Consider the following 26,934-nt stretch of genomic DNA (forward strand, 5'->3'; position numbering starts at 1 on the left):
TGATTGGTGCAGACTTTGCACATCGTATTATTTAATCCAGTCATGTATCAGGTTGGAATATGGACTATATCGGTCACCTCCTTCGGACAAAAATTAAGTTTAAGAGCTCCTCTCGCATCGTTTGGATTCTTTTTCAGTAGATTGTTCTAGCGGCCTCATTTACAATTTTATTTTTTCCGGAGTAAGTCAATACTTCCTGAGATAATGGCCCAAAAGCTCCAAAACCCTGCCGGCACATTCTAAAATGGCTATTATGCAAGAAAACTTTAAAATTTTTTCAAAAAATGTTTTTTTTTTCAAGCTTAAGGTAAGGTCGCATTAGGCAAATATTTGCTCCAGCGATAGGCAGTCTGCGCTTACTGAGAGCATGTGAGCATAAATTTCAATGCAATCTTTACGCTCACTTGCTCTCAGATAGCGCACACTGCCTGTCACTGGAGCAAATATTTGCCTAATGCGACCTTACCTTTAGTTTAACTTAATTTTATATTTCGAGGCCTTTATGAAGAAGTTTGGTTACAAAAAATGTTTGATATATATTTGGTATAGCCCCACATTACGGTACCTACAGATTTTAAAGCAAACTCGTGACACAAAATCAATATATTTTAAATACGGCATGTTTATTTTGGGGTTGTTGTTGTTGTTTTTTTTCGGTGGCTGAGGGTACATCTCCGTCTGCAGAACTGACTGATACTTTCTTACTTGTTACTTCTATATTTTATATAAGTGCTCGGTTTTAGCAATTACAATTAAAAATATAATATTATGTGCCTACCACGAGTTGGATTGACTACTAATTTGACGTAGAACGAAACTCACATTGAAAGTCCAACTCCATGTCTGGAATCTAATAGGCTACCTACAAGGAGTCTGCTCAGCTGAAGGAGTATTTGGTAAGCACAATTTATGTCGAGAAGCCGAGCATGCACTTTGACGACAAACACCATGGATAGCTTCGAATGTCAAACCGTGGTCCTCAAGAAATAATCTGTAGAAATTAAGTTGGACTCAAGAATGTGTTAGATGATGAGTATGAACACCATCCTGTGGGGATCAACAGTGATAATTGTTGCCGATACAACAAACGTGAATACCAGCTAAATGACACGCATTGTAGTTCGTTTGCAGAAAATGTTTGAAGATAAAAAGGTCACTCCAAAACCAAGTTTAGCATCATGTGCTGGATGAGCTCCATGGGTCGTCAAAAGTTTAAAGTTTAAGCTGATTCCAAACATCTGAAATGCACGCGCTCTCTCTCTCTCGTGCCATTCTAGCTCATCCTAAAGTATGTTCATTCTTACTTACTCATGGACTGATCTCTGATTGGTTCAGTAGCCAATTTTTACGCGCTGAACATTTTAATGTACTATCTGTAGCTCTGAATGTCTATCTAAAAGTTATCAAATTCTTGAAGACCTAATGGGAAAAATATGAATCTCCAATTAGCATTGTCCGCAGCAGCCAGTGCTGTTAGAGTGCGATCAAAGTTATGCGAGGCAGCTTCTGACTGAGATTCATCCTCTTCAATGACGTTTTTTTTAAAATTTCTTGTGTGCTTGATGACTTCAAAAATCGTTCCACAAATATAGTATAAGATTTGATCTGATCTTAAAAAATCTTATGAAAATATGGTACAGAGATATAGGGTTGTAAAAAATCGGGTGATAACATATATTAATTTAGGAGTAATCGATTTGATACGAAATTTGTACATCGTAATATTTTTTCCAAACCTATAGCAAGGTAAAATAAAAACAAGTAAAAAAGTATCAGTCAGCTTTGCCGACAGAGATATACCCTCAGCCTGTGTGAGTTGAAACTTTCATCTATTCACAATATCAAATATAATACCGGCTGTACATTTCCAAAGGATCTTCGAACAGATCCTAAACTGTCCTTAACAAATGCTGAACTTTTGGGGATGAAGACCCATATGGACCATTTCTGAAGTAAAACCGGAATTTGCGCATCGATAGTGCCCATATTACGGAAGGCAAATTTTGGACCACTTTACATGGTTCCATAGCGGTTTTTATAACTTTAGGGCTATTTTCTCAGGACGAATGGATTTGCGCCCTAAAAAACTTGTACCGTCGTAATGGCGGCAGCGAATGCAATTTATTACAACAAAGATCAAACTGATTCGAGAGAAGGCCATATTCGAACCTGATCTATGTCTTGTAGAAATATTACGATGTTCAAAGTACGGACCAAATCGGATACTCTCCTCCAGAGTTATCGTGCGCACAAGTTTTCCGAACATTTTTGAACTTTTGTGAGGGAGTTACCGAAAGGAGTGGACCGATATAACTTATCTTCGAACCTAAACTAAGTTTGGACAAAATATTACGAAGGCCGGATTTTGGACCGAATCGACAGGTCCGTTCGAGAGTTATCTTGCGCTCCACCCAATACACATGGTGTCAAAGGGATTTTTTGCATCTTTCAGGTAATTTTCTCAGGAAGTATGGACTTGCCCCTGATGAACTTTGTACCGTCGAATGAGGGGGAGTGAATACAAGTTGTTACAAATCAAAGCGAATCGAGAGCAGGCTCTAAACTGAACTTATCCGAAATTTTGTGTAGGAGGTACCCGAAGGAGTGAAACGATCGAGTCCATATTGGAACTTTATCTAAGTCTGGTAGACGTTTCACGATTTGCAAAGTATGGACCAAATCGGTTACTCCCTTCAAGAGTTATCGTACGCACAAGTTTTCCGAACATGTTCGAACTTTTGTGGGGGAGGTACCGGAAGGAGTGGACCGATATAACCCATTTTCGAACTTAAACTAAGTTTGGACAAAATATTACGAAAGCCAAATTTTGGACTAAATCGGTGTATCCGTTCGAGAGTTGTCGTGCGCACCAGCTAGCCAGACAGACGGACGGACATTGATAAATCGACTCCAAATTGTGTGAAACACATTTCGTCCAAACATACTTGGGGTCTAAAACCGTTATTTCGATGAGGCACATTTTGCCCGTATGAAAGTGTATATAAAATAAATGCTGAGGGTATAACAAATAAAAAAGTATCAGTCGGCTTTGCCGACAGAGATATACCCTCATCCGGTGTGAATTGAAAGTTTTCTCTACGGACAGAACGAAAAACGGCCACCAACCAATATCCTTTTCCTAAAAATTATGTATTTAGAACTTGCCGGCAAAAATATGGATTTGAATTAAAACTCAAAAGTGGTATAAATTTCCAAATGATCGTCCAACAGATCCTAAACTGCATTTTTCTGAATTGTTGAACTTTTGTGGGGGAGGTGCCCTAAGGAGAATACCGATATGAAGCTTTTTCGAAGTTATACTAAATTTGGACGAAATATTACGAAGGCCAAATTTTGGACCGAATCGGCTGATTCGTTCGAGAGTTATTGTGCTCTCCAGCCACTACACATGGTGTCATAGGGCAGATTTCAGGTCATTTTCTCAGGAAGTATGGACTTGTCACTGAAAACGGGTTTACCGTCGTAACAGCGAATACAAGTTGTTACAACAAAAATCAAAGGTATTCAAGAGGAGGTCTTAAACTACACTTCTCCGAAATTCTGTGTTGAAGGTACCCGAAGCAGTGGACCGATAGAGTCCATATTGAAACCTCATCTATGTTTAGTAGAAATTTTACGATGTGCAAAGTTTGGACCAAATCGATATGTCGCTTCGAGAGTTATCGTTCACACTGTTTTACAGACAAATGTTGAACTTTTGTGGGGGAGGTACCCGAAGCAGTGGTACCAGCCAGACAGACAGACGGACGGACATGGCTAAATCGACTCCAAATGGTATGAAACAAATTCCGTTCAAACATACTTGGTTAGACCCCAATTTGGATGAAGCACATTTTTGGTCGTATCAAAGGGTATATATCCTCGTATAAAGAAATAATTTAAAAATTGAGCTGCAGTGTTTTATTTATAAGTCCACTAAAAACTAGAAAATAATTTCTCTCTTAGCCTCAATAAATATATTCTTCACTCTTGCCTTTTATTGCCTATTAATTTTATTATATTTTTGTCTAGTTTTCAGTGCATTTATAATTTTTAATTTAATGTTTTAGTTAATTTTTTAGTGAATACATTTTTTTCGTATTCATGTCTTGTCATCCAAGCCTGAAAAGTGTGCAAAGTTTTAGTTCGATTGTTAGAAAAAAGTTACAAGATTTGAACCATACAAACACTGTAAAAATGGCCAATACCGATCCACTTCTTGTAGCTCCTCCCCATAAAAGTTCAAAAATATGCCCTTAAATGCTTACGGCTGATGTCTAATCAGTTTTTACCGCCAAAATAGTACTTGTGGGCCCAATCGAAATAAAGGTTATAGACGAAATAGTTTTGAAACTTTTGCACTGCATTATGATCGTACAATTTTTTCTGGACCAAGTCCACACGTCCTCTTAGATTATGGCCGAAAGCTCCAAAAATCCTGCTGGTACCAACTAAATTGACTGATGAGAACGATTATTACAAGTTGAGTATCCGGTTGGATCGAAACATTGGATATAGTAACATTTCTTCGCAACGTACATCAAATTCCAAGAAGGTCTATGTCGGACAACACCTTCGGGTACCAGTTTAAAGACTATTTGAAGATTACTTTAATCGATGATAGTTCTTGTGATTCGAGTTACAACAATATTGTTTTTATGGGTAAGCCCATGCTTCCTGACAAAATGACCCAAAAGCTCTAAAAAATTCTACATTGAAGAAATAAAATGGTTTGTTGGAATGATAAGTATCGAAAGGAATGACTCTAAAAATATGGTCTATTCTATTAGGTACCTCCTACGCCACTTCTTCATACACCTCTCACTAATATTGTAGTAGTATTTGTGATCTTTGTTTCTTCTTCCTTCTTCTTCCTACTTTTCCCGATAATGATCCGAATGTTCCCAAAACTGAAGGATTATTATTTATTTTTTTTTTTTTTTTTGGCGGAATAATTGGCCCATAAACAGCTACCGTGGAAGCTTATAATATGTCTTTTGTCCACTACGAAAATGGTATTTATTCTGAACATTGGAGGCGTTTTTATTGGTATAGTGGTTGCAATTTCGTTTTTTTTTTTTTTTTCAAAATGGTCTGGCTTAATCCCATTGTTGGTGTTTTAATATTTTTAAACAGCGAATTTATTAGTGGAGAAAATTTGGTATTGTTCACGAAGGGGTAAGGTAAGAAAAACTTCCCATGGATATTTTCTGTCGTCACTCTTATATTTCGAGCCAACGATGGATGTTTGGGTATAAGAAGATTTTTGTTGAATAAGTTGTTGAAAAATAAGTTCGTTGGTAAATATACACAAACAAAAAACAAGAGAACTGATGAGATCCTGAGGCGAGGATCGAAACTATAGTTTTCTATACGAACAATGCCAAATTTTCTCTATTAATAAATTCGTTTTATTTAACTTACACTATGCAACACTGAAAATGCAAACAACTTCTAGTATGCATTTTTTGAAAGTGCATATTTAGATTACAAAAACCCTAGTAGGGTTTTGTCCTGTCAGATCCAGTTCGGATTTTATGGCCTCATCTACACTTTTTTGCATTTATTAGGCCTTTATCTCAGAAACGAATAGGAATTTGGCCTTGCTGTCTTGAGCAATATGGTAGCCCTAAACTAGTAGAACTTTTTTTTTGAAAAACCCACATAAGAAAAACTCCATCTAGGGCATCAAAATATATAAAATATAGAAAATTTTTCATAATTGCAGAAATTCTGGTCAGTATCGGATAAACTGTTGGGAGTTGAACCAAGTAACCTTATGCAAAAATCTTCCAAATAAAGTTCTCAACAATTCTTTAAAAACATTCTGAAATTCTAAAATGCTTACTTAATGTTGTTTCAGCGGTATTTTGCATCATATCTTTTACAACACGTATTTCAAACACAGTTCACACCAACAGTTTATTCTCGCATTTCGACATTTTTAATAAATCGTCGTTGAAAAGTTTACTGAAAACAACAACAACAATGACATGTTCACGGTGCTCTTGAATCAAATTTAAATGGAAGGTGCTTACACCTGGGAAGTTTTTGCGGATTCTGAAACTACAATATGCATAGATGAGAAAAATCAAAAAACAAAAAAATCGCCGGAGCGCTTTTTAAATAAATCGCGATTCAAGTTGACATTTTTAGGGGTTATTTAGGTTTTCACGATTTTGCTTAAAAACCGCAAGTCCTATCAAAACGAGACTGAGGAAAATGTTATAGCTATGAAAATTCTCTACAAGATTGATCTTAATGATATTTTCGTAGGTTTTGGAGATACGGTGCGAAATGTATAAAAATTGTGGAATTTTTGCATATATTTTGAAATTCGAGGCAATAAATGTAGTTTTTCGAGTTCATTATTTCTCCAAATATTTTATTCTTGTCCTTATCTACAAATTTGCTTCAGAGGTCAGAAGAAGATTCGCATTGGTTTCAGAGATATAGCCCCGAATTTCTTTAAAAACTCAATAGTTAACCATGTTTAGATGGGGCCATAAAATCCGAGCTGGATCTGACACAACAAAACCCAACTAGGGTTTCTTGTCGTTTGGGTCTGTACTTTCAAAAAATCCTCAGTTCGAATTGTTTGCACAAGATCACCTTAAAAATGTTGCACAGCGTTATTAAACCAACAACAATCAGATTAAGCCAGACTATTTTGAATAAAAGAAAACAATGTTATTTATTTTTAAAACCAGTAAGGAAAGAATCAAATTCGGGCGTGGCCGACTATATGATACCCTACACCACTGTAAATATGTAAGAAATACATGGGGACTATATTCAAATCTTGGCACATTTATTTCTAGAACAAATACAGTCACACATTCCAAATTTCATCAAAGTTTTACTTATATAGCCTGTTGGGTGCATCAAATACCTCAAATCGGCCGAAAATATATATGGGAGCTATATCCAAATCTGAATCGATTTAGATATAATTTGACACATTTATCTATAGACATAATTCCGTCATATATCCCAAATTTCATCAAAATTGGACAGATATAGCGTGTTTGATGCAACAAATACCTCAAATAGGCCGAAAATATATATGGGAGCTACATGCAAATCTGAACCGATTTTCACCAAATACAATAGCGTTCTTCCGACGGCTAAAATTATGATCTTCCCCAACGTTCAGTCAAATCAGACAATAAATGCGACCTGTGCGTTGCGAACGGACGGACGGACATGCATAAATCGACTCAGAAAATGATTCTATGCATATCCCTAGAAGGAACTATGGGTCTACCACAGTGTGGTGTAGGATATAATTAGGGATGTGTTCATAGGACGTTTATAGGGACCAGTCCTATTACTGTTGTTTTTTTTTTGTACTGTTATATGCTGAGACGATTTGTCAGCGAAGCAGACTGATTCTTTCTTCTACATAATCTAAATGTCTTTCTATTGAGACTTCACCAGACAAGAGTTCTACTTACTTTCAATATTTGTATCATTCCAAACAAAAATGCTATCCATATTTAATCATTCCTTTTTTTCATTTCTTTCTAGCATCAAGTAAATATTGCATGGATCAATAGGATAATCTAAAGGAAAGCGGATGTACACACATATATATTCTTCACTTATCCAACGATGATTTTGAGGTAAGTGTATTTAGTACATATAATAGTGTTTATATCAAATTAGTAATTTTGTTAAAAATTGTAAGGACTGAGGACGATGTTTTATTTACAATACTGAGTGAAAATGTTAATATTTACAAATTGTTTGATTTACGCTACTGTTTTAATATGTCATATACATGTATGTGTATTTGTGTTACAAGAGTATCTATTTCCTTAATTATCTTCAATTATCATCGTCATCGACTTACCACAATACGCCTAACGCGTGTCATTCTCTGATAAGTAGCAGTGGAATCCAGTCTTAAAGACTAATTAGCAGCAGCAAACGTAGCAATTGAAGTGGCAGCCACTGTCACAGCACAAACAACAGTCACAGTTGTGGGAAATAGCAACGTTAACCGGAAACGGAAGTTATTTGGTTTTTGTTCACAACTCGGGTGCTTTGAGCTGCGTGTGAAATTTGAATTCTATGGCAAATAGAAGCACATTTGTTTTTTTTTGTGTTTTTATTTTTTGTTCTCTTTGCAAATTGTATTGTTTAACTAGAAGTAAGAAAAATATTAAAATAAATGTATTAAAGCCTGGTAGCAGAATTACACACGCACTCACACAAAAAAAAACGCACACTCTTTATTCACACATATACATTTTGTGGAAGTAATTTATGGTGGGAAGCTATGGTTTTTTGTCGGTTTCGTTTCGTTTCCTTTTGTTTTGTTTTACTTAGCTACCCACCACATAGGCATTTTATTGAGCCAGCTAAGGATACAAAGTCTCAAAGGATTTCTTTAAGAACATTTTGTGTTGAATTCTTGTTAAATAATGGTTTTCCTTTTTTTATAATTTCTGGCTAAAGGACTCGCACTCCTGGCAAATAAAAACACAACAATATTACGTTGGCACACACACACACTGGCACACTGTGTTTGTTACTATAAAAGTAAATACTCCAGTTATTGTGCACGTATGTATGTGTTTGTGGGGTATTTTTAACTAACACCCCTATAACATGAAATCGCACTTAATTTAGTTGACACACATACACAGCAGAAAATGAAGTTATTACCGTAAATTTTTAGATTTTATTGCAAAAGGAAGCACTTGAATAATTCGTAACAATTTTGAAAAGAATTCAACAAATTAAATACTGTTTAATTTTGATATTTTATTTATTATTATTTAGTAAAAGAATTTTACAATTTTTTTCTATCTTCCTTTTGAAAATCTGCTTTTATTTCATTGGAATATTTTATCGACCGTTTAACCGCACGTCTCAGATGAAACTGAACATTTTTGCGAGATTTGTTAAAGATAAAATACCCCCTGGAAAAATTCTTTCTGCACACATTACGTGTTTTGTTGGCAGTTTGCTCGGCTCTCATTTATCAACAACAATGAGTGAGAGAACGAAAATTATTAAAACCAAACATGAAATAAATGTCCGCTAAGAGAATAAGGAATCATGAGAGCTCCACACTGCTGGATATACCTATAAGTTGTAATGGAGAAAATAACAAAAACATCCAAAGCAGCATGTGGTTTATTTGTTAGGAGAGAATTGCCAAGAGATTGAGAGAATGTTAGGCAATTTTGCTTTTTGTTTATTATAGAGAATATGCCACTTTAAAGAGTTGCCAAGTCGAAAACTTCCAAAATGGAAATTTATTTTCTGGGGAAAACATCGCTTATTCGACTATATGTGGATGGATTCAGATAAATTCACTGACACAAAAATCCAAAAACCACAAGTAAAAAACATTTAGTTCGGCTGGGTCGAACTTTTTAACCATCCACCATAAAATATTCTGAACTAAAATGACATAACTACTTTCCTGTTAGGTGCAAAAATTGTTCGCCCACGAATATCCCAATTGCCTAATTTAGGTCAAGAAATGTATCTAAAAAATTTTTCAATCTGTTGGTACCTTTATACGAGGGACAGGAACGTAGCCTTAAATGCACTTCGGCACCATTTCGGGGGGCCCAATGGACAAAATTTGAACTTTTGTAAGTAAAATATACAAAAGTTTCTAAAAATTTACCATTTGTGGCTACGTCGCACAGTGTTGCCGCTGCCATACAATAGGGGACAAAAACAGAAGGCGTTAACCTAGGTTGATGAAGTTTTGCACAAGTACTAATAAGGGCTCAGGAATGAAAAATATTAACTTTGGTCCATATCGGGTCCATATTGGGGATATATCCAAATCTGAACCGATTTTTGCTACAATTGGTGAAACTATTCAGGGGCCTAAGAATATATCACTTAATATATTTGGAGGCTATTCGATTAAAATTGACGGAGTTATAGCTAAATCGGGGAAAGGTTTATATGGGGGCTATATCTAAATCTGAACCAATTTGTTTGTAAAATCGTTGTAGCTACTCAGGGCCAAATGAAAATAACACATAACAAATTTGAAGGCTATTCGATCAAAATTAAACGAGTGGTAGCAAAGTCGGAAAAAGTTATATATGGGGGCTATATCCAAATCTGAACCGATATATCTCAGAAGGCTGCAGGGATGGGCAGAACGTTTTTACACATTTCGCTTTGGAAGAGATGTCCTATTAACGGAAATCAAGAGCCAAGGTGGCAATATATTTTTAACAAATTTAAATTTTTAATTCTTGATAACGCACATAGGTTTCAATCAGGAAATTTTTGGCCAAAACCCTATTTATGAAGTTTCGAAATTTTAACTTTTTTTTTAATAAAAAACACCTCAAGTCATCTGAAAATAATTAGTTTTTGTAAATAACGTTAGTATTCGTTGATTGAAGCAGTACCAAAGTTGACACTTTTTTATGTAAAAATAAAACAGACTTTGTGCTGCAAAATATACAATTTATGTTGTATTGCGTCGCTGCATAAATATACAGAAGTGAGACCAAAGTTATTATGAATCGGGAAGCTGTTAACGAGTACTTTCATAATATTTACAAAAAGGGCGAGGCAATTTGTAAAATTAGCGTAATAAAATCAATTTATATATATATATTAAAAATTATTTTTTTACAAATATTTTTAAAATATATTTAAACTTTTAAAAAAATGTCCAAGTTTGTCCACCTCCGAATTGATTTTGGAAGATAGCTGGGGGTCTGAACTAATAAATTGAGAAATAAATTCTTGCTCAAATTTGCCACAGTTAAAATAAAGTGGATTTTTCTATTTTAAGATGGGAGAATTTTTTGTAAATACCTGTTGTGACTGTACGTAGTATCAAATTGAATAGAACGGTAATACCTACATCTATCAAGCGATTTTTCTTAAAATTCATATTTAAGGGTTTCAGAGTGTAGAAAACAAGTACGTATAAGTTTTTTGAAAATAGGTCCATTTTTTGTCATAGCCCCCACATAAAAGTACCGTCCGATTTTAGATATTTTGTGAATTTTAGCGACACTTTATGGCTGATTCGGCTGAAATTTGGTATTTCGACCTCTTGGAAGATATGAATCCTTCGTACCAAAAATTGTTAACATAGGTCAATGTTTTGGTTTAGACCCCACACAACGGGACCACCCTGTTCAACAAATTTTGGCAGTTTTTGGTCATTTTGGTCGATAAAACGTAAGAATTGCTTTTTGTACACATTTATTAAAAATAATAATTAATTTCAATACAAAATGGTCGTTAAAATAGTTTTGGCCAGAAAATGTGGATTTGGGACCATTGTGTAACGGTACGTTACCCATGTCCAGTTGATTTCAACTTATTGTACTAAAATTATATATTTATAGCCCACCCTTGAAATCCCCATCCACAACTTTTAATATTATCAACAAAATTTTCAGAAATAATTATTATAGTGGCCGTCTAATATTCATATGATTATCGCTTTTGATTACCTGGGAAATATTTTTCATATTTAAGGAGATATAACTTCGTCGTATCTGATGTGTTCACTGTAAGAATGAAACGTAAACGTATATAATAGTTAACATCGCATTTTTCGATTTTTGTTCACCACCGGCACCACTGTGCGTCGGTGATGGGGGATATACGAAAACATGAACCTATGTGGACGATGATTTGATGGAGGAGTTTCGGGACCTATGAGAACTGAGAATGAGCCTGAGAATGTCAAATTACAGCTAGTTCGGTTAAAATTTGTAGCTAAAATCATCAAAAAAAAACCTAAAATTTAGAGGTAGCGTTCTATAGACCAAAAATGGAGAAATTGTAGCTAAAATCCTCAAAATACCGAAAATTGGGGTGTACCGTTATATGGGAACTATTCCAAAATATGGACATGTATAGACTTTTTCGGTGGAAAGAGTGCTTCTGTTGATAATTATACCCTCAGCATTTATGCTAACTTTCATACGGACAAAATCTTCCTCATCGAAATAATGGTTCTAGACCCCGAATATGTTTGGGCGAAATATGTTTCAGACAATTTGGAGTTGATTTAGCCATGTCCGTCCGTCTGTCTGGCTGAATGGAGCGCACGATAACTCTCGAACGGATCAACCGATTCGGTCCAAAATTTGGCTTTCGTAACTTTTTGTCCAAACTTAGTTTAAGTTCGAAGATGGGTTATATCGAAAATGTTCGGAAATTTTATGCGCACGATAACTCTTGAAGGGAGTAACCGATTTGGTCCATACTTTGCACATCGTGAAATTACTACCAAACTTAGATGAGGTCCACTCCTTCGGGTACCTCCCACACAAAATTTCGGAAAGGTTCAGTTTAGGACCTGCTCTCGAATCGCTTTGATTTTTGTTGTAACAATTTGTATTCACTGCCCCCATACGACGGTACAAGTATCATTAGGGGCAAGTCCATACTTCCTGAAAAATAGCCTGAAAGTTGCAAAAAACCTCTATGACACCGTGTGTAGTGGTTGGAGCGCAATATTACTCTCGAACGGATCTACCGATTCGGTCCAAAATGTGGCCTTCGTAATATTTTGTGCAAACTTAGTTTAAGTTCGAAGATAAGCCATATCGGTCCACTCCCACAAAAGTTCAAAAATGTTCGGAAAATTTGTGCGCACGATAACTCTTGATGGAAGTGGCCGATTTGGTTCATGCTTTACACATTCAAATATATCTACCAGATATAGATCAGGTTCAAATATGGACTATATTTGACCACTCCTTAGGGTACCTCACACACAAAATTTTGGATAAATTCACTTTAAGACCTGCTCTTGAATCACTTTGATTTTTGTTGAAGCAACTTGCATTCGCTGCCTTAATTACGACAGCAACAGTTTTTTCTGGGGCAAGTTCATACTTCTTGAGAAAACAGTCCGAAAGGTGTAAAAAACCCCTATGGCACCATATATAGTGGCTTGATGATTTTTGCAGAAGTACTTATAAGGGCACAGGAATGAAAAATATCAACTTTGGTCCATATCAAACTTTTAATATTATCAACAAAATTTTCAGAAATAATTATTTTAGTGGTCGTCTAATTTTCATCTGCTTATCGCTTTTGATTACCTGGGAAATATTGTTCATATTAAAAGAGTGGGCATATCGACAAAATTCTTTACGATTCGTCGTATCTGATGTGTTTACTGTAAGAAAGAAACGTAAACATATATAAAAGTTAACATCACATTTTTCGATTTTTGTCCACTGCGGCACCACTGTGCGTCGGTGATGGGGATATACATCGACCTATGTGGATGATTTTTGATGGAGGAGTTTCGGGACCTATGAGAACTTCAAATGTCAAATTAATGCTAGTTCGGCTAAAATTTGTAGCTAAAATCCTCAAAATACCGAAACTTAGGGTGTTCGACATGTATAGACTTTTTTGGTGGAAAGAGTGCTTCTGTTGATAATTATACCCTCAGGATTTATACTAACGAGGGTATATACACTTTCATACGGACAAAATGTTCCTCATCGAAATAATGGTTTTAGACCCCAAGTATGTTTGGACGAAATGTGTTTCAGACAATTTGGAGTTGATTTAGCCATGTCCGCCCGTCTGTCTGTCTGGCTGGCTGGAGCGCACGATAACTCTTTCGTAATATGTTGTCCAAACTTAGTTTAAGTTCGAAGATGGGTTATTATCGGTCTACTCCTTCCGGTAACTCCCCACAAAAGTTCGAAAATGTTCGGAAAATTTTTGCGCACGATAACTCTTGAAGGCAGTAACCGATTTGGTCCATACTTTGCACATCGTGAAGTTTCTACCAAACTTAGATGAGGTTCCAATATGGACTCATTTGGCCCACTCCTTCGGGTACCTCCCACACAAAATTTCGGAAAAGTTCAGTTTAGCACCTGCTCTCGAATCGCTTTGATTTTTGTTGTAGCAACTTGTATTCACTGCCCCCATACGACGGTACAAGTTTCATTAGGGGCAAGTCCATACTTCCTGAGAAAATAGCCTGAAAGGTGCAAAAAACCTCTATGACACCGTGTGTAGTGGTTGGAGCGCAATATTACTCTCGAACGGATCTACCGAATCTGTCCGAAATATGGCTTCGTAATATTTTGTGCAAACTTAGTTTAAGTTTGAAGATAAGCCATATCGGTCCACTCCTTCAGGTACCTTCCCCACAAAAGTTCAAGAATGTTCGGAAAGCTTGTGCGCAGGATAACTCTTTATGGGAGTGTCCGATTAGGTTCATGCTTTACACATCCTAATATATCTACCAGATATAGATCTGGTTCGAATATGGACTATATTTGACCACTCCTTCGGGTACCTCACACACAAAATTTTGGATAAATTCACTTTAAGACCTGCTCTTGAATCACTTTGATTTTTGTTGAAGCAACTTGCATTTGCTGCCTCAATTACGACAGCAAAACTTTTTTCTGGGGCAAGTTCATACTTCTTGAGAAAGCAGTCCGAAAGGTGTAAGGTGTTGAACCGAATACTGCGTTCGTCCACATCGAAATATTTTATCCAAACTTAGTTCATGTTCAAATTTGGGCCTTATCGGTCCAATCCTTGGGGTATCAACCACATAAATGTTCAAAATTTTTGTTTCCTAAGGATCCGTTCGAGAATCCTCTGGATATTTTTTACCGGGGTTTCCTAGTGACCCTGTTTACAGCGATATTATGTTTTTCGCAGGCTAGTATGGTACAAAAGCCCTATCTATCGATATCCCCCGCAAATTTTTGAGCTTTTATCCAATCCATATTTTTGTCGGTTCAAAATTTTGAAAACCTTCCAAAATACATAAGCTTTTTTTGGAAAAAAAGTATTTCAATCCACACAGGCTGAAGGTATATCTCTGTCGGCAAGACTGATACTTTTTTACTTGTTTTGTTACAAATAATGCTTCTAGAGACCCTTCTTGTCACAAAAGGTGCTTCTATATACACTTTTTGATAGAAAGGGTGCTTCTGTAAATTCTCTCTGTTTCTATATACATATGCTTCCTGCATGAAAGGGTGCTTCTATATACACTTTTTGATAGAAAGGGTGCTTCTGTAAATTCTCTCTGTTTCAATATACATATGCTTCCTGCATGAAAGGGTGCTTCTATGAACCATTCCTGTAAGAAAGGGTGCTTCTATTGACCCTTCCTGTAAGAAAGGGTGCTTCCATTGACCATTCCTGTAAGAAAGAGTGCTTTTATTGACCATTCCTGTAAGAAATGGTGTTTCTATTGACCATTCCAGTAATAAAGGGTGTTTCTATTGACCCTTCCTGTAAGAAAGGGTGCTTCTATTGACCATTCCTGTAAGAAAGGGTGCTTCTATTGACCATTCCTGTAAGAAAGGGTGCTTCTATTGACCATTCCTGTAAGAAAGGGCTCTTCTATTGACCATTCCTGTAAGAAAGGGTGCTTCTATTGACCATTCCTGTAAAAAGGGCGCTTCTATTGACCATTCCTGTAAAAAGGGCGCTTCTATTGACAATTCCTGTAAAAAGGACGCATCTATTGACCCTTCCTGTAAAAAAGGGAGCTTCTATTGACCATTCCTGTAAAAAAGGGAGCTTCTATTGACCATTCCTGTAAAAAAGGGTGCTTCTATTGACCCTATACCAAAAAATTAACCTACGTGGACGATACTTGGTGGAAAAATTGTTGCTAAAATACTCAAAATACCCAAAATAGGGGGATACTGTTATATGGGGGCAATATCAAAACATTGACCTATGCTAACGATTTTTGGAGGAGAAGTTTCGGAGTTTCACTGAGAACCTCAAATGTCAAATTACAGCTAATTCGGTCTAAAAATTTTGCTAAAATCCCCAAAATACCTTAAATCGGGAGGTACCGTTATATGGTGGCTATACCCAAACGTGGACTTATCTTGGCAGTTTTTAGTGGAGATGTTTTTTGGTCATTGGAAACCTCAAATGTCAAGTTTCAGCTAATTCGGTCAGAAAATGTAGAGAAAAGCCTCACAGAATACTTAAAATCGAGAGGTATCGCTATATCGGAGGTATACCAAAACGTAGACCTATATAGCCCATCTTCGAACATGATCTACCTATGGAAAAAGACGCTCGGGCGCAAAATTTTAGCGTTCTATCTCAAGTGATTACAACAGACGGACTTGGCTAGATCTTAGAATTTTATCCTGATCAAGAATATATATACTTGATATGGTCGCAAATGATTAGTTCGATGTGTTACAATCAGAAAAACAAACTTAATATTTCTTCCATACTATGGTGGAGGGTATAAAAAAGAAACTGTGGTAATGATTCCTCGTTTGTAACGACCAAAAATATTTTATTATATTTTTCAAAACGTAAAATCTTTAAATTCCCTAAAAATCGGTCCAGTGGTTCCCGAGGAAAGATTTCATTTGGCGATAATTCAAACATTTTCTGTATAATGAATAATTTCCTTTGATTTACATTAAAAGTCTTTTCTTATTATTATTTAATATCAATTTACCCATTAAAATGTATTGGTAAAAGGTATTGACCATTAATTGACACTGTCTGTTTTAAGCAAAAATCTCTTACGTTGTTCTCTGAAAACGGAAAACATGTTTTTGATCTCTCTCTCTCTCTCACTTTCTCTCTGTTTTTTAATCCAGATAAAAATTCCATGCTATCACCTAAGGCTAGTTGACCCAATACACAAACAAAGGGGATTTCCAAGAATTCGTACATACATAGATATATAACAGGATGTTCTATGCATACACAAACACTCACATACACATAACTGATGTTTTTTCTCGTTTTCCGGGGATAAAGGAATCAACGTAAAGCCAACAAGAACATACAGCAGCATGTACGTACGAATAACTTATTTTGGTCACGCATTGTTGTTGAACTTGTTGAAGCTGAACAAAAACAATGTTGTAAAATGAAAGCAAACAAACTGACAAAAACAATTCTCAGAGAACATAACATTTGTCTTTTTCACAAATGAAATGGAGTAACTTGGCAAAAAAACTGCAGACTTTCTTCAGAGCCAAGCCATGAGCACAACAACAAACGAACGAATGAGCCATTGTGTGCTTATGTAAACTTTAGTTATGCTGCATTTACAAGTTAAACATAATGGCGGGTTGTAACAATCGCACGTGGATATGTTGAGAGTGTGTGTGTATGTGTTTGAAAGAGTGCTTGTTGGTGACATAAGCACACAACGACATTTAACAGAATTTAAAGTCAAAGGTAGAGTACGTGGTTTAGCTACTTCAACAAAGTTTGTTCGCAACTCTGGCTAAGGATGCTTTCTCGCAGGATTCACTAAACATTTGGCTTATTATCTAACTCTGAGTATTACAACATTTGACACTCTCTTTGTGTTTTTGTTATTTGTCTTAGATTTGGAAGAGGCAACGTGTTGATTTTTGTATACATATACAGATTCCTGCCTCCACAGTATTTATCCCCTCTACCCCTCTCTCTCTCTCTCACTTCACTTTGCCGATGATATTTTTTCAATTTTTATGAATAAATTTCCGATTAGATGACGTTACTACCGAAAAACGGTGTGAGGAAGATTATAAATAGAAAGTTGTTTTGCCTTATGGGAGCAGTCATGATTATTGTACTAGCCAAATCGGGTACTCCCTTCCGCATGGTTTTTACAGCTTTAGGGTAATCTCATGAATAGACAGCGGAATTTTATGCAACCCCTATTTTTGGTCCGATTCATGTCAAATTTTGGGACTATGCATTTTTTGGCTTCTGATTCAATTGCAATCGAAACATATGACATATGCAAAATGCATACATTTTTGCATATGCAAAATTTATGCATTTTACATATTTTCTTATGCAACTAATATTTCAATATTAGGTACAAAAATGTTTGTATGTACAATTTTTTCTGTTTAAAATCCTTTTCAGACGAGTCAATAAAATAGAGAAATGTATAACCACAGCCTCAACCTTCAAAATACCGAAAATCGGGAGATATCGTTCTATGCGGGCTATATGAAGGCCTGAACCGAAACTGACAATTTTTAGGTGGAAAGTTGTTTACCCCCAAGGAAGACTTAATACCAAATTTCAGCCATTTTGGCGGGATATTGAGGCCACAACCTTCAAAACACCGGAAATCGGTAGGTACCGTACTATGGGGGCTATATGAAGACGTGGACCTATACCGACAAATTTCAGGTGGAAAGTTTTATACTCCCCACGGAAGACTTAATACCAAATTTCACCCATTTCGGAGGTATATTGAGGCCACAACCTTCTAAATACCAGAAATCCGGAGGAACCGTTCTATGGGGGCTATATGAAGACGTGAACCTATACCGAGAAATTTCAGGTGTAAAGTTTTATACCCACAACGAAGACTAAATACCAATCATTTCGGTGGGATATTGAGGCCACAACCTTCAAAATACCAGAAATCCGGAGGTACCGTTCGATGGGGGCTATATGAAGACGTGGACCTATACTGACAAATTTCAGGTGGAAAGTTTCATACTCCCAACGAATACTTTATACAAAATGTCAGTTATTTAAGTGTGATGTTGAGGCCACAACCTTCAAAATATCGGAAATCGGGAGGTGCCGTTCTATGGGGGCTATATGAAGACGTGGACCCATGCGGACAAATTTGAGGTATAAAGTTTCATACCCCTAACGAAGACTTAATACCACATTTCAGCCATTTAGGTGGGATTTTGAAAACACTAATCCTTGTATATATTTTTGCATATGGTTTTGCATATGATAATTTTATGCAAATATGTAGAAATATGTCAAAATATGCACGATATGCAAAAATTCGTTTTATTTTGTGATAAAAGGAGTTTCTGTCTAATCAGATTTTCTCTACGACCATCCTAACCATATATGTATTTGCATAGGATTCCGCTGTCTACTCATGAAGTATTATATTGACAACGAAAGAAATTATACCGAACTTACATTCTTAGCTGGCTCTCTACCGAACATTTGGTCTATACACTTTACTACATCGAAGCTTGGCCTTCTAGTTCCCCGTGAACCGCATTCGACATGGATTTATACGCCTTTTTAGCAGGTTCATCATCGCTCATTCTTATGATATGGTCTAGCCAACGCAATCGTGGTATCTCGATCCGTAAAAACTACTCGCAGCAAAACAATTCTACGATGATCGGTTCTATCCGCCGGATTGAAGGGGAGGAGTCTTCGGCCATGGGCCTTAACCTCAACACTTATATGCTTGTGTTCGCATATTTATTTTGGAATGCCTGCTCAGGTCCCTTTTGGTCCGAATCGGGATAGAGGAGAACACCGAATCTGCCATGGATCAGTTCCTTTTGGCCAATCCGCATCTACCACATATCAACATCAGTGAAATTAATGGATGTAGGGAATGGGTGCAATTCCGAGGCTGCTCTGGTTTTAGCCGGCTCCAGGACTACTGCGATAGGAATTATGTTGCTGCTTGCTGCACTAGAACATCTCCAAGCGTGTCTCTTTCATCGCCTTCGGAGTACGAGACACTACCGCAGTCTCCCCAACAACAATAAACGCTGTATCTAATACCACATGTTGTTGTTTAGCGCTCCGTTCCTGCAATTCTATTGCAACGGCCGCCGTAAAGGTAGAAACAGAATCAACTCGTTCTTGCTTAGCTTGTTTGGCTTGCTTGCCAAATGTCAAATTATATGAGGAACGCCGGCGGAATTGCAAAGAGGCTCTGGCATTCCTTTATAATTTGACATTTAGAAATCAAGCCAAGCAAGCTGCGAGCTGATTCTGTTTCTACCTTAACAAAGCAAAATTGTAGACTTTATGAATTCGAGGAAGATCCAGGAAACAGGTGACGGTGAACCTGTGGCTTGCAATGTTGCAATGGTTACAACGTTTTGCGGAAAGATCGTACAAAAAGCAGTCTTGCCTTCTTTATACACCAGTCTGTACAGCACAGACCTATCTCGCTTGAGTTTGACTCTAGTGACGCATACAGAGACTGTATGAGTGTAGCAGTAATATGTGGGACTGGCCAGGTAGAGTTGCTTCATGTGTACATACCACCGATGAATAACATGTCCTGACAACCCGTCAGGGCACTAGACTTCATAACCTCTGACTACCATAATTTTCTGAAGCATGGAAAACTGACAGGGGCTCAGAGAATTTACCAATTACCGCTGCTGAGAGCTCGCCATTCCCTAAGATCCCTCTGATCCTCGAGAATTTTCCGGGAAATCATCACAGCTGCAGCCCCTCGCTACATACCTGCTCGTCGAATACCCGAAATTGGACCAAATTTCCCAGCAGTGTCGGCGTGACTAGAAAATTAACGTTGATGAGCTTCGTCTTACGAACCTTTAAGAACCCAAGTTTTAGATAACATATTCTTGAAGTCAACAGGCTAGTAGTCGAGCATAAGCGGAAAAAGTGGCTAGACCACATGAAGCAATGCTACATTGGTACACAAATAAGTAAATTGTGGGCAAGGGTCAAATCATTTTGAAATTCGAGGAAGAAGAATGATAGAACGACTGTTACTTCGATAGGTGTCACAGTACTCCGAGATTGATAGGGCGAAGAGAAGTGTGTTCCGCCCTATATGAGCTCTCACAGCCCAGGAGATACCACCACAATTTACGTTGAGCGATGTTGCACATATAATTCTAAAATTAAAATCATCCAAATCCTTGAATCCACAAGGAATCTCAATGGTAATATTTAAGCAACTGGATGACCCCGGAGTTGAATATTTGACAAATGTCCTCAAACTATCGTTAACCATCATTATTGTACCAGAAGCCTGAAAGATGGAAGTGTAGTCCGGCTACTGAAGCGATCGTACATGCCGATCTCCCTCTTGTCGGCAGTAGAAGATTCTAGAGGCACAACTTCTCCCTGTGATTCGAATCTGTTCCCCAGTTGCCCAACATCAGCACGGATTGCGGAAACAACAGCATTACACACCATATTCACACATATCCATCGAGGACTGAACCAGAACAGGCCGAGCTTTCGAACAGTAATGCTAGTGCTTGGCCTTTCGAAGGACTTCGTTACCGTCAATCAACCAAGTTGTTCGAGAACAAAGAAAATTCTTCCCCTTAGCCGTGTTTAAAATGTTGGATAATCAACCATATGTGTTGACGCCAGTCGTTTGTGGAGTTCAGAAATAAGAAGTCGGGACTCGAAGGGAGTTCCCCAATGAGGGATAATATCTGAGGAACTGTTTAGCCTTTACGTTTCTGGAATGCCACACCATTCAAACTGCAAACAGGTCGTAATGTATGCGAATGATTGTACGATCTTGGCGTCGGGTCCTGTCGACGATGACATATGGGATAGGTTCGCGTTATGTGGGGAGTGTGTTTTGAGCCTAATTTTGTTCAGTGATAAGGCACATTTCTGGCTTTATAGGTATGTAAAGAAGCAAAATTGTCACATTTAGGAAGAAGATCAACTTAAAGAGATTCAAGAGCTGCCCCTTCATCCAGAAAAAATAACGGTTTGTGTGTCTTCAAAATGATGCCGGTTAGGACTTCATCGTCAATGGCGACCGTTATTGCGCCGTGGTAACCGACTATTTGATGTCTGAAATTTAAGCTCGTAATATCGGCGACATTTGGTTTCTACAAAACGGCGCCACTTCCCACACATCGCATCAATTAATAGATTTATTGAAAGAACACTTCGGTGAGCACGTTTTGGACCAGTCGATTGGACACCAAGATCGTCTCATATCACTCCGTTAGACTTTTTCCTGTGAGAATATGTAAAGTCAAAATTGTGTGCGGATGAAGCTGCTTCAATTCCGGTCTTTGGGGGGAAACATCAGACGTGTCATTCGTCGGTTACCAGTCGAAAAGCTTGAACGAGTCATTGAAAATTGGACTCAACGGATGGACCGTCTGAGACGTAGCCTCGGCCAATATTTGTTAGACATAATCCGCAAAAAATAAATGGCATCGAATGTTCTTTTAAATGATAATGAACATTCCCCATTCAATTTAATTTTTCTGTTTTTTTTTTTTTTTTTTTAAGAAATTAGGAACCTCTAAATTGATCACCCTTTATATCTACATATCTGGCTTAGTACAGTTCTTCAATCTGTAGAGTATGAAAATCCACTATCACACTATTCACCACCTGGACGGCTGAAATGAGACTCTCCTAAACATATTGGTTGGTGGTGTCCTGATTCCAAGCACTAATTACACCCAAGATATTGGATTGGCGTTCGAGATCATGTCTGAACAATCCACAGCTATTTGCCAAAAGACCAGAAGTAGGAACAAGGTCGGCAAGTCGCTTGCCGGCAGCACTCGGTGTGTTGACAAAAACCTCTTATAAGACAATAGGCCTGTCGTAAGCTATGCGGCGTCAGTGTGTTATGCAAATGTTGCGATACGCAGTGGAAGAATATTCAAACTTGCAAGAATGCCACACTGAGATCTTCATGGTATAGAAAGGGAGATATAAAGTTACAAATGATAAACTCTAGATCTAGCAGCCTATCGGGCAGGATCTGGAAGCATTTATCAGCACCTTAGGAAAGTAAAGCCCTGTCTCGAAAAGCATTTGCCGAAATACAATTATGAGGAACAGGGAATCAATTATCTCCTATCAGTGCGGTCCTATGGGTCATAATTCAAAATAATACTTTACTTCATAGATAAAAATCTCTCATATTCTGTCCAATGAAAATCACGAAGGATCAACTTCTGTTACACTTTAGATATTTACTATTTCAATACAATTCTAGAGCAAAGTAAATACTCGAATACATAAGTACTCTTATGGCCATCTTCTTTTTGTTGTATTTATTATTGGTCAAATACCAACCCAAAATGGATAAATTGTTCAAACACACACACACATACACTCATCCACATCTTTGATTTCTATTGTAATCCTTTCATGTTATCCTTTTCTGTCAGGTTTTAACATATTCGGATATTTGTTTTAGGCTCATAATACCAACACATTTACAAAATGAAATGAAAATAAAAAGGCAAAAATCAGCAGCGTCATCATCAGCAGTAGAATTTACAGAAATAAACTGGAGACCGAAAATATGCCAGCCGCACACAAAAAATAAATAACAAATACATGTTTATGGTCGTTTTTTTATTATTTGAAGATACATCTGAGGGATTTACGCTTAAAACAATACAAAGCAGTGAAGTGAAAGTGAATGGCCAAACAAAACATTTTCGAAATTACCAAAAGATTTGTTGGAATATGGCTGTCTGTGGTCATCAGCCTGTTGTCTGATCATAAAACACAACTAAGCCAAATAAAATGAAAATATTTTCTGGGATTCCAGTACAAATGACCGACCACCATATCACTTATCATTCTTTCCCAGGACGGTACTAAAACTAAAACCAACACATAATGACCCAAAAATGGTTTACAAAATCATTTAGTTGAACGTTGGAAATTAATTACTTGTGCTTAGTCTATTTCAGGGGGTAGCAAACTGCTGAAACTGCTGCTAACAAATGATTAACAATGCTCAGAACAGAGATGTGTCTGAGGTGATTTCAAGAATTCATGAAATTAAAAATATAATTAATTACATATGTATGTACTATTATGTAATTGTCGACAGGAAATTTTAGAAATAGAACTCGTTATACACATATTTATGTACACATCCCTGTTGTGTGGTATAACTATGTGGAGGAGCTGCCAGTTTACTTACTCTGGTGGCCTCCATAAGAGGTAATAATTTGCTATTATTAAATAAAATTGACATAATTTACTCATAGATCGTATACTGCTTTATATTCATTTTTCCCCTTTCGTTCTTAGTAGATACCGGAAAGGAAAATGAAATGCGAAACGGAAAGAAAGGGGGCCGCTTAATTAATCGAAATTTTCTTAGCGTTAAGACCTTTCAGTATAGTTTTAACTATAATTCTCTAAAGCGCATTTTAAAGGTTACCACAATCAGTTGCATTTTCTTATGGCATATAATATTATAAAATGCAATTAACGAAAATTCTTTTAAACCTTTCAGCATAAATATCCTCAAGGCTCAATGCCCACAATTATCCCCATTCACTTCTGCCTTCCATTTCTTACATGCCTTTGGCTTAGTGACAAAAAAAATCACAGAAATGAAAAATATTGAAAATTTACGAATAGAATATCTGCTGCCAATCTGCAATAAATCTCCTTCTCTTTTTTTGTCTTCTTTAAAAATCGTGTTTTTTTATTTGTTCAGTATTCAATGGAGAATGAAATATTCGCAAACAATACCATTTTTTTCTTTTGATGGAGAACAATAACAGCAACAACTAAAATTGATTAAAATTGTTGTAGATTGTCAATGGCAACGCTTTATAAGGGCCACATGCGGAACGCAATATTTTAAAAGCTGTTTCGATTGATGGCCAAATATTATCGCAATATATCATCGAGGGATATTTTGCGAGTGAAATATAATTTTATTATTTTTTTGGAAACATGGTGGTAACGAAATACGTAGATGGCGGGGCGTTGTTGATTCATGTAATTTCATATCATAATTTATTAAAATTATACAATGCTATATTTTAATAATTGAAATGTGATTCTCCATATTTGGAAGATGAAAGAACATGCTATTGTATTTTTTGGTATTGACACACCCTTTTCAATTTTATTTCTATTCAATAACATTGCACTTTGACATTTTCCAATAAACACGATTTCCAATATGTTTGAATAATAGCAATGTAGACTCGTTCATTGCCAATTATATAGTAATCAAAAATATTTTTCGAACATATTATTATTTTAATGAAAAACTTTATATAAGAAACAAAGTGTAACAAATATTCTAGGGGCCATTTTTTTGAAACCGATTTGATATTTAGGGCAAAACTAACAATATAAGCCATCATACGCTCTCACCATTTAAAATAATTCGAAATCAGTTATTTGATAACCTCGTTGAGATTTGTCTCAGATTCTCCACATCAAATGTGCCTATTGGTACGTTGATCCTGTGATTAATAGTGTGTGTGAAAGCTCGTTCAAGGCAAAGTATTTTTGCCTTTCCTAAATATCAATGATATTGAACCTGCTTTTTATAGTAGTTTTATATTAAAATATTAAATTAATTTTTTTTTTTTTTTGATTTCCTACCCTCTAAATTTTTTCCATGGCTAAAAAACGATTTCTACAAACAATTTTCAAAATCATATACATATATAGGGCCAAAATACCCAAAATCGGCCAAATGTGCACATTGAAGGTACATAAAAAGTTGATCCGATTTTCAAAACTTTTTGCAAAAATCGTTTTTTAGCCACAATAATGAACTGTTGGCCTATTCTGTAACTTTTTAACAATCCGACTATCGACAACGTTGTCGACACTAAAAATTGTTTGCTGTAACAATTGTGCTACGGGAAAGGTCCATAGGAGCACCCTTTCATACAGAAATGGTCAATAGGAGCACTCTTTCATACAGAAATGGTCAATTGGAGTACCCTTTCATACAGAAATGGTCAATAGGAGCACCCTTACATACGGAAATGGTCAATAGGAGCACCCTTTCATACAGAAATGGTCAATAAGAGCACCCTTTCATACAAAAATGGTCAATAGGAGCACCCTTTCATACAGAAATGGTCAATAGGAGCACCCTTTCATACAGAAATGGTCAATAGGAGCACCCTTTCATACAGAAATGGTCAATAGGAGCACCCTTTCATACCGAAATGGTCAATAGGAGCACCTTTTTATACAGAAATGGACAATAGGAGCACCCTTTCATACAGGAATTGCCAATAAGAGCACCCTTTCATACAGAAATGGTCAATAGGAGCACCCTTTCATACAGAAATGGTCAATAGAAGCACCCTTACATACAAAAATGGTCAATAAGAGCACCCTTTCATACAGAAATGGTCAATAGGAGCACCCTTTCATACAGAAATGGTCAATAGGAGCACCCTTTCATACAGGAATTGCCAATAGGAGCACCCTTTCATACAGAAATGGTCAATAGGAGCACCCTTTCATACAGAAATGGTCAATAGTAGCACCCTTTCATACAGAAATGGTCAATAGAAGCTACCTTTCTTACGGGAAGGGTCAATAGAAGCACCGTTTCTTACAAGAATGGTCAATAGAAGCACCCTTTCTTACATGAATGGTCAATAGAAGCGCCCTTTCTTACGGGAAGGGTCGATAGAAGCACCGTTTCTTACAAGAATGTCAATAGAAGCACCCTTTCTTACAGGAATGGTCAATAGAAGCACCCTTTCTTACAAGAAGGGTCAATAGAAGCACCCTTTATTACATGAATGGTCAATAGAAACACACTTTCTTGTAGGAATGGTCAATAGAATCCCCCTTTTTTACAGGAATGGTCAATAGAAGCGCAGTTTCTTGCACGAAGCATATATAGAAAAACCCTTTGTAACAAAGAGGATTTACAGAAGCACCCTTTCTTTAAAAAAGTGTCTATGGAAGCACCTTTTGTGACAAGAAGGGTCTATAGAAGCATTATTTGTAACAAAAATGATCAACATTCCATGTTTTGGAATAGTTCGCATATAACGGTACACCCCGATTTTTGGATTTTAGCTACAATTTCTCCATTAAAAATCGTCCACATACATATGTAGGTCCATTTTTGGTCTATAGAACGGTACCTCTAAATTTTAGGTGTTTTGAGGATTTAAGCTACAAAATTTAACCGAACTAGCTGTAATTTGTCATTTGAAGTTTTCATAGGTCGAAGTTCTCATAGGCCGAAACTCCTCTATCAAAAATCGTCCACATAGGTGCATGTTTTCATATATCCCCATCACCGACGCACAGTGGTGCCGCAGTGGACAAAAATCGAAACATGTGATATTAACTTTTATATATGGTTACGTTTCTTTCTTACAGTAAACACATCAGTAGGCCTATTCTGTAACTTTTAACAACTATCGATATTGTTTACATTTGTTTTGTTTTTGGTAACAACAATAAAACAAACAAATGAAATTGCTG

At 36.7% G+C, this 26,934-nt stretch overlaps 1 protein-coding gene and 1 long non-coding RNA gene across 7 annotated transcripts in view; one reads left to right on the top strand and one right to left on the bottom strand.

Annotated features, from left to right (window-relative positions):
* Dpp10 (Dipeptidyl peptidase 10) overlaps positions 1-8,932 on the bottom strand; it is a 174,295-nt gene extending 165,363 nt beyond the window's left edge. Inside the window, exons 1-3 of one of the 6 annotated variants that reach the window (XM_073966553.1) lie at positions 8,674-8,893; positions 8,217-8,474; positions 7,856-8,149 (exon numbers count right to left, since the gene is read on the bottom strand). The gene's annotated coding sequence lies outside the window, so the exon portion shown is untranslated. Of the gene's footprint in view, positions 1-7,855; positions 8,475-8,650 lie in introns of all 6 variants that reach the window. The other 5 variants (XM_073966555.1, XM_073966552.1, XM_073966557.1 and 2 more) reach the window with 5 other exon arrangements.
* LOC141393525 (uncharacterized) overlaps positions 7,536-26,934 on the top strand; it is a 112,464-nt gene continuing 93,065 nt past the window's right edge. The window contains exon 1 of the long non-coding RNA XR_012410115.1: positions 7,536-7,625. This is a non-coding gene — a long non-coding RNA (uncharacterized lncRNA). The remainder of the gene's footprint in view (positions 7,626-26,934) is intronic.

Source organism: Musca autumnalis, unplaced genomic scaffold, assembly GCF_047663935.1.
Source record: "Musca autumnalis isolate F117 unplaced genomic scaffold, ASM4766393v1 scaffold_2, whole genome shotgun sequence".
Lineage (NCBI taxonomy): Eukaryota > Metazoa > Arthropoda > Insecta > Diptera > Muscidae > Musca > Musca autumnalis.